The 13,245-nt window shown below is 38.2% G+C and overlaps 1 protein-coding gene across 1 annotated transcript in view; it reads left to right on the top strand.

The window, feature by feature from the left end:
• Positions 1-2,533: 2,533 nt before the first annotated feature.
• The window catches only part of LOC128857959 (uncharacterized), a 90,108-nt gene continuing 79,396 nt past the window's right edge, over positions 2,534-13,245 (top strand). Inside the window, exon 1 of the mRNA XM_054093820.1 lies at positions 2,534-3,240. The gene's annotated coding sequence lies outside the window, so the exon portion shown is untranslated. The remainder of the gene's footprint in view (positions 3,241-13,245) is intronic.

Below are 13,245 nucleotides of genomic sequence, written 5' to 3'. Positions count from 1 at the left end.
TATATATATATGTATTTATATATAGGTATTCTCGCTTATAACGCTCGGTGCAGTTTAAATTTAATCTCCTTTGACGAGTTATATGTCAAATACAAAAACTATAAAGGAGTCGAGCTGAATGTGAACAGGATTTGTTGGCCAGCAATTGGGCATGATATATGTATGGATGTGCATAAATGTAAATGATGAAGTATTATTGCTTAGTTTGGATACTTGAACACTTGCATGCCATCGGAGGAGCGGAAAGGACACATTGTTTTCTATAATTTTATAATTTTATTGTACTCATGAAAAATTTAAATTAAAGTCGCATTTACACAAATGTCCACAAATATGAATCAAAGTTTATTAAAAAAGGTGTAAATTATTCAAAATATTATTTCTAATAATATAAAAAAACGCATAGCAAAAATATTACCATCTTGATCACCTTCTTCCTGGAACAACCGCCACATGCCGCTCTAAGTACTAATTTGAGTTTTTTTCCCTATTACGTTGCCACATCTGTTATTAACATTCTTATCAAAATTTTATTGCCATTGCTTGACGTTTGTAAAAGTTACACCGTTCTACCCTGAACGCGTTTTCCATTTTTAATTTTTTTTACAGTTTTAAAAATGGCTTTGAATTTGCAACAACGAATTTGTATTAGATTTTGCATTCAAAATGGATTCGATGATGACAAAACCTTTGAAATGTTGGGAAAGTGCCGCGGTAATGATAATCTAAAGCAAACCACCATTTACGAGTGGTATGAACCCTTCAAAAGAGATCGTAAGTCTATCGGGGATAACGAAGTTAGTGGCAGGCCGCAAATTAACCAACAGAGAGCTGTCAGAGGACTTGAGCATTGCCTATGGATTCGTTCAGCACATTGCAGTTAATGACTTGGTCTCAAAGGACCTGAATTTCATGCGAAAAAGCGACCGAGTATAAAATCGATAAAAGGATGGTGCGTACTTTCCTTCATGGTAATAAATTTACCAGTAGCTATTCTTTCCATCAGAAGCTGGTGTTATGAGGTTCAATCTGTGCGATGTCTGTAGGCCTTTCTCACAAAACGACCTATCTTTTCTTAAAATAGGAATACAAATAAAAATAAATAATTGGCGCGTACATTTCTGTTAGGTGTTTGGTGGCGAGCTCCTCCTCCTTTTATCCCACAAATTGAGGGACTTTCAGTTTTAAGTCGACTCCGAACGGCAGATGGTTTTTATGAGGAGCTTTTACATGGCAAAAATACACTCGGAGGTTCTGCCGAGGAGCGACCGGTATTAAAAAAAAAAAGGTTTGCCATTGCCTGCCGAGCGACGACGGCTGTTAAAAAAAAACGTTTTTTTTTCATTTTGGGAGAAATAACTTGTTCTATTATTTGGTGTTTCATGCACGGAGTTTCAAACCTACGTACTCCGAATGGTAGTATCACACCAACCCATTCGGCTACACGGCATTAATTAAATGAGGCCGCCGTAGCCGAATGGTCTGGCGCAACTATCATTCGGAGGTGCACAGGTTCGAATCTACGCGCATGAAACAGCAAATAATACAGAAAGTTTTTTCTATGTAATAACGGTCGCTCCTCAGCAGAACCTCCGATTATATTATTCCATGAAAAAGCTTCTCATAAAAAACCATTTGCCGTTCGGAGTCGACTTACAACTGTAGACCTCCCATTCGTGGAACAATATCAAGGCGCATGCCACAAAGAGAAAGAGGAGCTCGGTCATATATATATAAGCCTTGTTCCACGATAATTGCTGATTCGACGGATTACAGGATCACCCATCTTGGAAAGAGTAGAGCACACTTAAATCTCAATCGAGTTCTTTTCATTGACGTACTTCGTACTCCCTTTCAGTTCTTTGGATTATACACCTTTTCTTTCCTTCCCTTTCTCAAATCACGGTGTGATTTTTGTCTGTAGTAGCGGTATTCCTCGTCCCGACAGTTTTTTTCTTTAATTTTGTCACTATTCCCCTTTATCTCCGGATATCTGCAAGAATGCAGGTATCAAGAAATGGCTCACATAGGTGATCTGTTAAAGAATACATATTTTTTTAGTATAGCCTATTAAATAGCATTTCGTCAGTACGGCAGTGGCAGCAATCAATAAATTAAAGTACTTGTATCACAGCGGTGTCACATAACTGCACAAAAAAAGTAACAACAAGGTCAACCAGCACCAGTATCGACTATCGCACAGCGACGCTGTTTAAATTAACAGCGAGAGAAGCATTCTGCTAAACACACACTGTTATGTTACTCATTCACCTGGCATTCCACTGGAAGCTGCGAGGCTGGTGAGATCGCTGAGTGAAAGCAGTAAAGTTGTGAGGCTTGTGGCACATTCTCCTCTTCAAGCGCAATAGAATCTGATGCGCCACTTACAGCTTCGCCGCACGATCGTGCTAAGTTAAGCCAGCCGAGCCGCAACAGCAGCAGCCGCCAACCAGTCCACTGCACTCCACTTCAATCCAGCAGAAGCGTCAGTCTAACGAAAGAAAGTAACGCTTTAGATCGCGTATTTCGCGTTTGTCACTCGTTGCGTGCACACGTGTTATCGGCTGCGTTTCGCCTGTTGCCGTTATTGCCACAACTGTGCCACACTGAACTACCTGAGTCTGCCAAATCTAAGCAGACCAAAGACTCAAGTGCTAAGTCAGTGCTTTGGAATAATACCAAACATAAAAGAAAGGAAAAAATAAAAAAGTGTTGAAGAGCAAGTAATGTTGAACGAACAGACCGGCTGACCGACCAACCATTCAGACAGACCAAACCAACCGAAACAGTCAAAGAGCCAAGAACAACAAAGGCGCTCCACTTCTCTGGCTAAAACAACTAAAGACTGCTCGTTGGCGCATAACTGTTTTTGGTGTGTGTCTGGTGTTGTTGTGTAGACTGATACAGAAACAGCGCAAAAAAATATTTATAAAGAAGAATTGTGAAAAAGTAAATAAAAGTTGAAAAAAAGGAGAAAAACGGTATAGGAGTATCGAGGTGGTAATAAAAGGCGGTGAAAAATAAAAGAGAACGCTTAAAAACAAAACAATAACAACATAAAAGAAACCAAGCCTAGCAAGTGAGTTTATTACCAAAAAACACAAAAAAAAAAAATAATTAAAATAAAAACAAAATAAAGATTTGCTGTCTAAGCTAACGCCATCAGCTACAAAATCGCTATCACCATCGCAGCCAAGCCAGCTTATTTTGTTGCTGTACGCCGGAAAGTGTGTTAATAAGGTGCGAATTACTGCCGCTCAGTACACCTGAGTTTTTAATGATTCTGTTTTTTATGGCTAGTAAATTTGGGGATCACGCTAAGTAGACTAAATCAAACATATAAAATATAACAGATTTCATATAAAACTCCATTGAGTATTTCAGTATGCTAAGACATTTTTAGAAATATACATAGAATGAAAAATTTTCTAAATGCAAAAATGTAAGAGTAGCAATAAAACAATAACAATAATATTTTTAGCAATAACTGCTCAAACACGAAGTTCATCTTGGCCGTATTGGCAGAGTAGAGGCGATGAATACAAAAACAGTGAAACAAGAAAAAAAAACACAATGAAAAGAAAGCAGCACACTCAGCGCATGTGCATGTACTCGTATGTGTATGAGAGTGTGTGTTTATGGGTCCGTGCTACACGTTGACCGATATTTGGCGGTTATACTTTGTGCACATCAATGGAGAGTTTAATGATCGATAATTGCGAATAAGTTACATTTGGCTAGATAAATATTTAAATGCATACACACACATACATATACATATACACATACATATGTTTAAGAATATATAGCTAGGCACATAATTGTTTTTAGCGCAATGGGGGGAGCCCATAGGCATCGTTTTCTAATTGCCGGATAAAATGAAAAAATAAAAAATAAAAAAAATTGCTTAAATCGTTTAAAGAAGCACGGCTCATGCAGAGAAATATAATTGGAGTATCAGTAAAATCAGAAAAAATTATCTTTACTATTAGAAGCAAAACAAAAAAAACTTGAGCAAAATTGAAATTGTATATTGAAGACTGTGCTTGGATTGCTGATGGTTGTTTAATTGGATTAAATATTTAGGGAAGTGTACAAATTTGGGCACAACAAGATTGTTTGAAAGGTCGAAATTTCCAATAGGTGCGCATGTAACTTTTGCAGAGCCCATTTGGAAAGGTTTTGATGTGTACTTGGATCAAAAGCCTTCACTTCGTAAATTGATCTGACTTTGACGGTAGACGCTGATACGAAACGTGTATCGAAAATGCAGCGAAAGATGCCAATCTCGTGAATAGCGTGCAGCCGTGTTTTTTTTTTAATTTTTATTTATTGTTCATTGAAGAACTTTTTCAATTCACTTATAGAGCTATCTGGCGTGAGGTTGGGTTCAATTCTACGTTTCATAAGAGCCACAAAATGGTTGAACGAAGAAAAGTAAATGGGCTTCCCATGCAGCACAGTGATATCACAATGGAGCTGTAAGGTCTAAGTGAGTTGGTCGTGCAGACCGACTACCACCATATCTAACCTTACCTAATTGAAGCATATACGGTTCCGTTATTTTTGATGCTTTCAATATATTAACTCAAATTTAGTCCCTGTGACACACACACAATACTTCATGAGAGACTCTATCAAGGTCCTTCGAAGGTACCTACTTGACAGCTAGCCTTAAAGCTATGAATAAAACAACACATGGTAAGGTTAGACACCATAGACTAGAGTTCCACTAACAAAACCGTGTTGATTCGGTTTTATAAGGCTAGAAGCAGCACAAATCTGCTTTGTCTTCACAACAGTCTCAAATCATTTCGAAATTGTTAATTTCGTAACAAAAAAAAATTAATAAATAAAAAATATTAATAAATGGGTTGTAAACTTCTGATAGGTGTTTGGCCGACAGTTTTAAACCGACGGCAATTGTTTTTTATGGGAGATTTTTTTTGGCAGAAATACAAAACACTCGTAAGTTTGTCATTGTCGACTACTGTTAGAAAAAATGTTTTCTCTCATTTTACTGCTTCATGCATGTATGGCATGAATAGTTGATAGATCTATAATTTGTGATGTCATTCTTATTCCCATAGACCATCAGCATCGGTTATGGAGATGGCTTCAGAGTTGCTTTTGGCTAAAGAACAAAGAGGAATCTGAATAGTCTTAATAACTTAGATCAGTGTTTGAATCGTCTGGTGGTATCGATACAAAATTTCGAGCAAATTTTCACTGTTTTCCAAACATTGCTTATTTGTGAAAAAATATGTAAAGAAAATTTTATTGAACTTTTTACTTAAAAAAATAAATAAATAATTGGCGCGTACACTTCTGTTAGGTGCTTGGCCGAGCTCCTCCTCCTATTTGTGGAGGCAGATATTTTTAAAAGGAGTTTTTTCATGGCAGATATACACTCGGAGGTTTGCCATTGCCTGCCGAGGGGCGACCGCTATTAGAAAAATGTTTTTATTAATTTTGCTTTCACCGAGATTCGAACCAACGTTCTCTCTGTGAATTCCGAATGGTAATCACGCACCAACCCATTCGGCTACGGCTACTCAACATTGACAAATATTAAAAATAAAATTATATTGTATATAAAATTGTTAGCCAGATTAAGTATACCACGGAGGTGTGAATGCTTTATTAGCCTTAAATTGAATGTTGACAGATTTCTTATTCTCAGCATAGTTTGAGAAAATGATTTGCATGTCCAAGTTTGAGAAAATTTATGAAAAATATTTTCTTGAATAAAAAAATGTGGTTTTTTAATTAAATAAAAATTATTTAACAATAATATAAGCGGCCGACGCGATTTTCTGATCTGGCTTCTGGTTAGTACTAACGGGTCATTGTCTCACTCCATATAGGGTGATTAATTTTGCGCCAACTTGCATATGATTTAAACTGTTTCAATGGTCTTCAAATATTTAGTTTCGTATTTTTATTTTTTGCGCTCAAGGCCGGTTTAACAATGAATAAAATAAAATAAAATTATTTGTATTTTGTATTTGCCGATATTTTGACCTCAATTTGAAGTTATCTTCGGGAGCTCTTGAGCTTACAAAATAAAAATTCTAAAACTAGATATATATCCGCTATCAATTTTATTATCAATCTCCTTTGCTAGGTACTTCGTTAAGCTTCGGTAAATCTCATAGTCCAAGAATTTGTTAATTTTTTTTTGCTGCGGAGAAAGTTGATTTTGTTTTTTGTTGAACGAATTTTAGTCTAAATTTTATCTTAAGCGGCATTCGAAGGTTCAATAGAGTTATTATGGTACATTTATTTGTACAGTGCATTCAAAAACCTGCACGGCTCAGAGCCTTGATGGCCTCGACCAAAGGAAATGCTTTTCTTCCGCAAAGTCAAATGTCATAGCCTCTATTCCATTCGGCCGCTTCTAAAGTATTCCGTAAATTCTTACAGAAGATGAATAAAATAGGAAAAAAACTAGGGCAGTGCGCAATTAATTGCAAATAAAAGTTAGTATTGGACTCAATTAGTTGCGGCGTTGCCATGGTAACTTGCAAAAGTCATGATGCCAGTTAATTTGCACTTAATTCAAAATTGGGCTCCTGAGTATTATTATCTGCAGTGAAGGACTTAAGTCTACATACAGCAGCATGCTTTCTTATTTGCAAGAAAGTATACGATAAGTCAAAACTCCAAATGAAATAATTTACTTTTTGTAAATTTATGAATAAATATGGATTCCGAAAAAAACTACATCAACAATGTTTTTCAATTATTGTATACCTTCTGCGAAATAAGAAAACATGCTGCTGTATGTAGACTTAAGACCTGCACTATACGCTTTTATTAAAGAAAAGACTCGAAAAATTTTCGTTACTCAATTTATGTATGTACAAGTGGGCGCAAAATTAATGATTCAATTTTGTTTTTGAATAACTTTTCTACTACCCCCCCATTGCAGATGCTGTAGGAACCCTTCAGAGAAGGAGACTGTAGAGCACTTTCTCTGTAAATGTCCGGGTTTGGCAGCTAGATGACTAAGATCACTGGGCGCTCTTTTCTTCGGCAGCCTGGGGCAGTGCGCTCAACAGCTCTGGCTGACTGTGGATATTTGCCTGTTGAAGGTCTCATAATGGCATCAAAACGACGCTTTAGTGTTACTTGAGGAGTGCTAGACTGACAACTATTTCAGATACCCACCTAGTTTTTTACTAAATAAAATAAATTATTTTTATTGATCGAAATCTTGATTTTCAGCTTTAAGCACTCCTTTGCTTATCTATTAGGTAAACTGCAGCTGTCTAATTTCCAAATGTCAAATATGATTGACGTACAACGCCATTTTCAAATATAATATTCCGTTAGGCTGATTAGGCTGAGCATCGTTCATAATCCGCATTCCATCACCACCTCTCCCCGCCCTCTCCCTGCACCTCATCGGTCCTTCCCTTCACCTCACTTCCTTGACAATGATATCACAAAGGACGAATCTTTCTTCGTCCAAGTGTGCTCACTCTCTGGGCAACCATACCAACCTAACCTAACTTAACCTAACCTAACCTAGGCTGATTAATTTTGCCCCACCTTGTTTGTGAGTACATGAAGTTAGGGTTTGTTTTAGTTTTTTAGGTATTTATATAATTCTTCATTGATCCTGATGCTTTTATGAAAAATGCATCCCACAACTAATTACACAGTACAACTTTTTCGAGGTCAAGGAATGTTGACTCAGTTTTGACTCCAGTTTCTAAAGGTACTTTTCGTAGTGAGCAGAATTCCAATTGATGATTTCTAGTTTAGCTGCAATTCAAATTTTATCACCTCATTAGTATTTTGATGGAAAGTTGCTTTTGAGTATTTTTTTCAATAAAATGCATTTTTTCTCACGGCTGCATCTCGTAAACCAGTTGGAATTTCGGTGTTTGCCTTCTGCATAATCATAGATGTTTAAGTAGACTTGGAGGAAAAAAAGTCCTAGAAACTGATTTATAAAAACCACTTCGAAATAAAACAAAACAAATCCGTAAATAACTGGCGCGTATACTTCTGTTAGATGTTTGGCCGTGCTTCTTATGTTGTTCCAAAAATGAAGGGACTTGATTGAAAATATGAAATGTATGGGAATTTCGAAATGATGACGATTCGTTGGTTGGACAAGATACAGGAAAACTTTACTCTTGGTAGCAGTAAGGTCCCTCTAAAACGTCAAAAAACTCACATTCGCTGGTACAGCCATGTTTTGAGAAGATCAGAGGACCTCACAGTGAGGCAAGTGTTGTGGATGGAGAAGTTAAAAATTGGGCCAGGCCGACCACCAAAAACATGGAAAATACTATAAAATACGACAGGCGTTGCAGAAGCGTAATTGAAGAGCTGACTCAGGACCGTCTGACCTGAAAATATCGCCTAAGGAGAGCCGCCCCGAAATTAGGATAAGCCTAGGCAAAAGAAGAAGATGGCCATTGAATTGTGGATGGTTTGGAAGCTATGAACCCAAAATGGGTAAAAGGTAGAAAACTGCTATTTTTCCAGTTCTAAGGCACCAGGAGAACTCAATTGGAACATTGTTTGTTGCGATAAATACCTTCAGAAACTGAAGTCAAAAGGATTTTCAACATTTTATGTGGTACACAGTACTACTAACGAATTATGAATTCCCAAATTAACAAAGATATGCAGCTAATTGTATATGTACCTGTATGCTCAAATGTACCTACATTTATACTTTTAATTTTCTCTAAATACGAATTAAGGGTGGCCCAATAACCAGTGTATTTTTTACTCAACACACATTATTAAAAAGCGAGTTCATTCAGACGGTTGCCTTTGCTAGTCCCAATACACGATTGACCTTAGCCGATGCCCTTTGCAGGCATAGAGCAAAAACAATATATGTTTCTAATACTGGTCATCTCTAGGCAGGCAATAGGAAAGTTTCAAGTGAATTTCTGCGATTCAAATATTTTCCATGAAACCATCTGCCGTTCGGAGGCTTCAAATAAATAAAAATTTAAATAAAATAAATAAATAGTCCCATACGCCACTAAAGGATGTCTAAAGAGATCAAACCGTAGCTGAGTAATTGACATCGCCAAATTGGACGCATAGCTGAACTTTGTGTAGAAAGTATCAAATATTTAGTTAGCTGTACGAAATACGTCCCACCTCTCTGAAACTATAGATCTTCCCAGCTCGTATTTTCATTTTTTGATTTACTGTCCACACAGAATTGCAGTAGCCCGGCTTTGTAGCGCTCACTCTTGATCGAAATGGCTGCATTTTGGTTAGTAGAAAAAAAAATTACCAACGCTGCCACTATTCTCATATTTCCAGCATTATCAATCTCTACCAATGCATTTATAGCTCGCTAATCACATGCGCGGTTTCTGACCCCCTCGGTGTGGACATTTTAGGTACTACCATAGCCGTTGAAATGGAAACGAGCCATATTCAAAAATGCTTCAGAATGAACGCTCAGTTTAGGCAACACAGCGCAGCAGGCAATTCCGTAATAAATTTGCAATAATTCCCAACGCACAATTCATTTCTTCCCAGATTTTTGATACTAATGGACAGTCACTTTTTAGTGGGGAAAAGCTGCCAATGTCAAAATAACGTATGACTCAACTATATACCTGCATTTGGATCACCCTGTTATACTGAAGTTAACTGTTAGCAATTGGTTGGATGACAATTTTATGCTTTCTAATTTCTAGCACCACAATTAGCTGTTACCAGTAAGTAACAACAAAAGCAGAAATAAAATAATGACAAGCCGAAAAGGCGAGAAAATCAAAGAAATTTTGGTGAATGTTGATTTTTTTGTTGTTCTTTTGGTTTATCTGTTATGGTTGCAGGCATTCTAAAAATTGACAAAAATTTGGAAAGAGATGCCGATGAAAAACAAATTTTGAAAATAAAAAGAGCTACTTAATGCCTTTAAATATGTATACCCTATGATCAGAAAGTACCGGGAATGTTTTAATAAAACAAAACAGAGTTAAATTTCAGGCAAATTGTAGAGAGATATCAAGAACTTCCTCCCAACCACTTGATGTTCCCGATGCCGGGAAGACAAAAGTTGGGGAGTTGCCCTTGTTCCAGATAAGTAAACTTCGGCTTAGTATAAAATCAAACAGAGACTCACCCCGTTCATTGATCTCGCTGCTGCCCCAAATGGTGTGTCTGGCATTCGCATCGCATCCGATCAGGATGTTCTCCTTCTTGGGTTGGAGAGTATCCACTAGATGTTGCAACTCCTCAGGAGGCGCCGATCTGTCGTGGGCCATGTAGGCAGACACCAAGCAGAAGCAACTGCCACTGGATGGTTCCACCCTGACCGCAGTCACATCCGGTGAACTGAAATTAGATAGCAAAAAGGCATTAATTGTGTTCCTTACTAGGATACAGGCTCTTGGCTTACCATAAGTTTGGACATAAAAAAGGTCATAGGATCTGGCCCTCAGTCTCATTATTTTTTGCTGCCAGATCCAAGGCTCCTGTATCAGGCAGACATCGATGTCCTGCTCCCGGAGGGTGACTCGTAGGTTATCTGTGGCTAGTTTGGAATGACGAAGGTTAATTTGTAATACTTTTAACAAACTGTTCAAAAGTGTTACTTACCTTTACGACTACTCCCTCAGTTCAGGATCTGCGTCCGTCCCAGACAGCCGCAGATCGTCGAGCAGCTTCTTGGTGTCATCCCCCAATTTCTCCAAGTCATCGTGCAGGGCGACAGAGGTGGGAAAGACCTTCACTTTGGCCAACCTGAGGCCAGAGCGAAGTTTGAACTGCTGTTTTTCGAGTGCCTCCAGCGACTCGTTGTTAATCAGCAGTAATATGGCTGAGCTATGCTGCTGAGGTTCTTCTACTTTGATGACAGACCAGTCATCCATTGGAACCTCAGGATTCTGTAGCTTGAGGCACGGGACAATTTCCGAACTGTCCAGCTCCATTTTCGGCAACCAGATTCTGGCTCGTGGTCGCCAGGGAATTTCTGACGCAAGGATGAGCTTTAGCGAAAGCCCTTCCCAGGCGTTGCTAACCGTAGCAAGGCTCTTCTCCAGAAACTCTTTCGAGTACTGATTGGCACATTTTATCACCCTACAGCCTCGACAGATTTCACACGAGTCGAAGAGAGGTGCTGGCCCTTTTTTGTCCATGAGGTGTCTGACGACCATACCCGACAGCCGTCCCTCAATGGTCTCCCAAAGGGGTAACACCGCTCTTCCACTTTTGGTTTTCGCGTCCACGAGGGCAACTTGCGGTGCTTGCACGATGGCATTTACTTGGTGTTTAGTCAAATAATCCAGCACAGTTTCGGCTCGGTGCGATGGCGCGCTATCATCATGCAAAATCTCAAATGATCTGATGGCGCTAAAAAATGGCAGATGTGTGTCTTACAGTCTTACCAACAAAAGAAAAAAATATGGACCGGTTCCCACGTTCGCGGTTCGTTTAAATTAAACATTCCCGGTACTTTTTGATCATATCTTGATGTTTGCAAGTATTAAAAATACAGCAGCTATGGAAATTCCAGAATAACATTTGAAATGGCATAAAATTGTTTAAATTTTTTATGCCGCACATAAAAATAGGTGGTTAAATAAAAGCTTTGTGTTTTTTGAGATAAAATGGTATTATTTCTATTATAAATAGAAAATTTTCCTATTACATATTTAAAACCAAGGTCCTCCAATAAGTTTTCAGTTCCATAAAAAAAAGAAAATTTTTTATTTGAATGAATTTTATATATTTGAATGAATTAGTCTCACTGAACAATCATACACTTATTCGAATAAGATTCCAATTTAAGAATTCCATCCCTGAAGTGAGAATCGGGAAGGGCTGCAAACTGCACTTGCACAGCTTTTATGACCTCATCATTTGCTGAAAACGGCTTTCCACGCATCAAGTTTTTTAAGTCTAGAAACATACGGAAGTCACTGTGAGCCAAATCTGGTGAATGCGGTGGATGCTTCAACAATTTGAACTTTAATTAATGGATTTTAGCCATTGTCAAAATGAAATGATGATGGTGAAAAATAATGTTTTTTTTTAGCAAACTGGGTTCTTTTCTGGATTTTTTTTTATTCAGCTGGTCTAAAGGCTACAATAATATTCATAATTTATTGTGTTACCAGTTTGCAAGTAATCCACAAACAAAATTTCTTTCGCATCCCAAGAAACTGCTGCTAGCATCTTCTTGGTCGATTTCTGGACACGAATCCGTTTCGGAGCCGAAGAACCAGGTGCACATCACTCTTCAGCCTCTTGTTTTGATTTAAAATCATGGTGATAGACCCAAGCCTCATTTATACTAATAAATCCACTTTAGCCTTTCGAAAACGCTCTAAATGTTGTTGGTGGCTGAGAAAGTCGCAGTCGAATGTGTTTTTGTTACATTGTTGGTGATTGCTGCAGCTTTCTAAAACCCAATACATATATATATATATATATCATATATTAGGGCGGGTCGATTTAAAAATCGCTCATTGCCGAAGGAACCATACCTCTAAAACGAATTCTGATGTCCCCCAATTTGGGTCGAACGAAAAATCCCACTTTGACCCATTTAGAGTGCTCCAATCGAGTCCAAATGTATGACCGACCCCCACTAACTTTGGACGGCCGATCCACCCATGCCAGTGGCACATCCCCTGGGGAGTTCCTCTTACAATCATTTCAAAATATCACCATTTTTGGCCTTTACATGAGAAAAAAAACTAAAAAGTTCGACCCAAATTGGGGGACATCAGAATTCGTTTTAGAGGTATGGTTCCTTCGGCAAAGTTTCTTATTTTGATCCCTAGAATATGATTTTCACAGAGCAATGGTCGATTTTTTGCCTCCCCACAAATCGACCCGGCCTAATATATATACCTATATATATAATTGGCGCGTTGGGTGTTTGGCCGAACTGCTCCTCCTATTTGTGACGTGTGTCTTGATATTGTTCCACAAATGGAGGGACCTACAATTTAAAGCCGACTCCGAACGGCAGATATTTTTTATCAGGAGCTTTTCATGGCAGAAATACACTCGAAGGTTTGTCATTGCCTGCCGAGGGGCGACCGCTATTAGAAAAAACTTTTTCGTTCTCTCTGAATACCGAATGGTGGTCACGCACCCATCCGGCTACTTCTGTCAAAATATTGCCCACGCTGCCTAATAAGATGCCTAAGGGCTTCTACTCAAACTCTTTCAGACACTCGACGACTTTCTACAACCATATCCTGTATTTTTTCTATGATTTCCGGTGTTATCGTTGGT

This window comes from Anastrepha ludens, chromosome 3 (assembly GCF_028408465.1).
Source record: "Anastrepha ludens isolate Willacy chromosome 3, idAnaLude1.1, whole genome shotgun sequence".
In the NCBI taxonomy this organism is placed as follows: domain Eukaryota; kingdom Metazoa; phylum Arthropoda; class Insecta; order Diptera; family Tephritidae; genus Anastrepha; species Anastrepha ludens.
The sequence above is the reverse complement of the archived record's forward strand: the minus strand, read 5'-3'. Positions and strand labels throughout refer to the sequence as shown.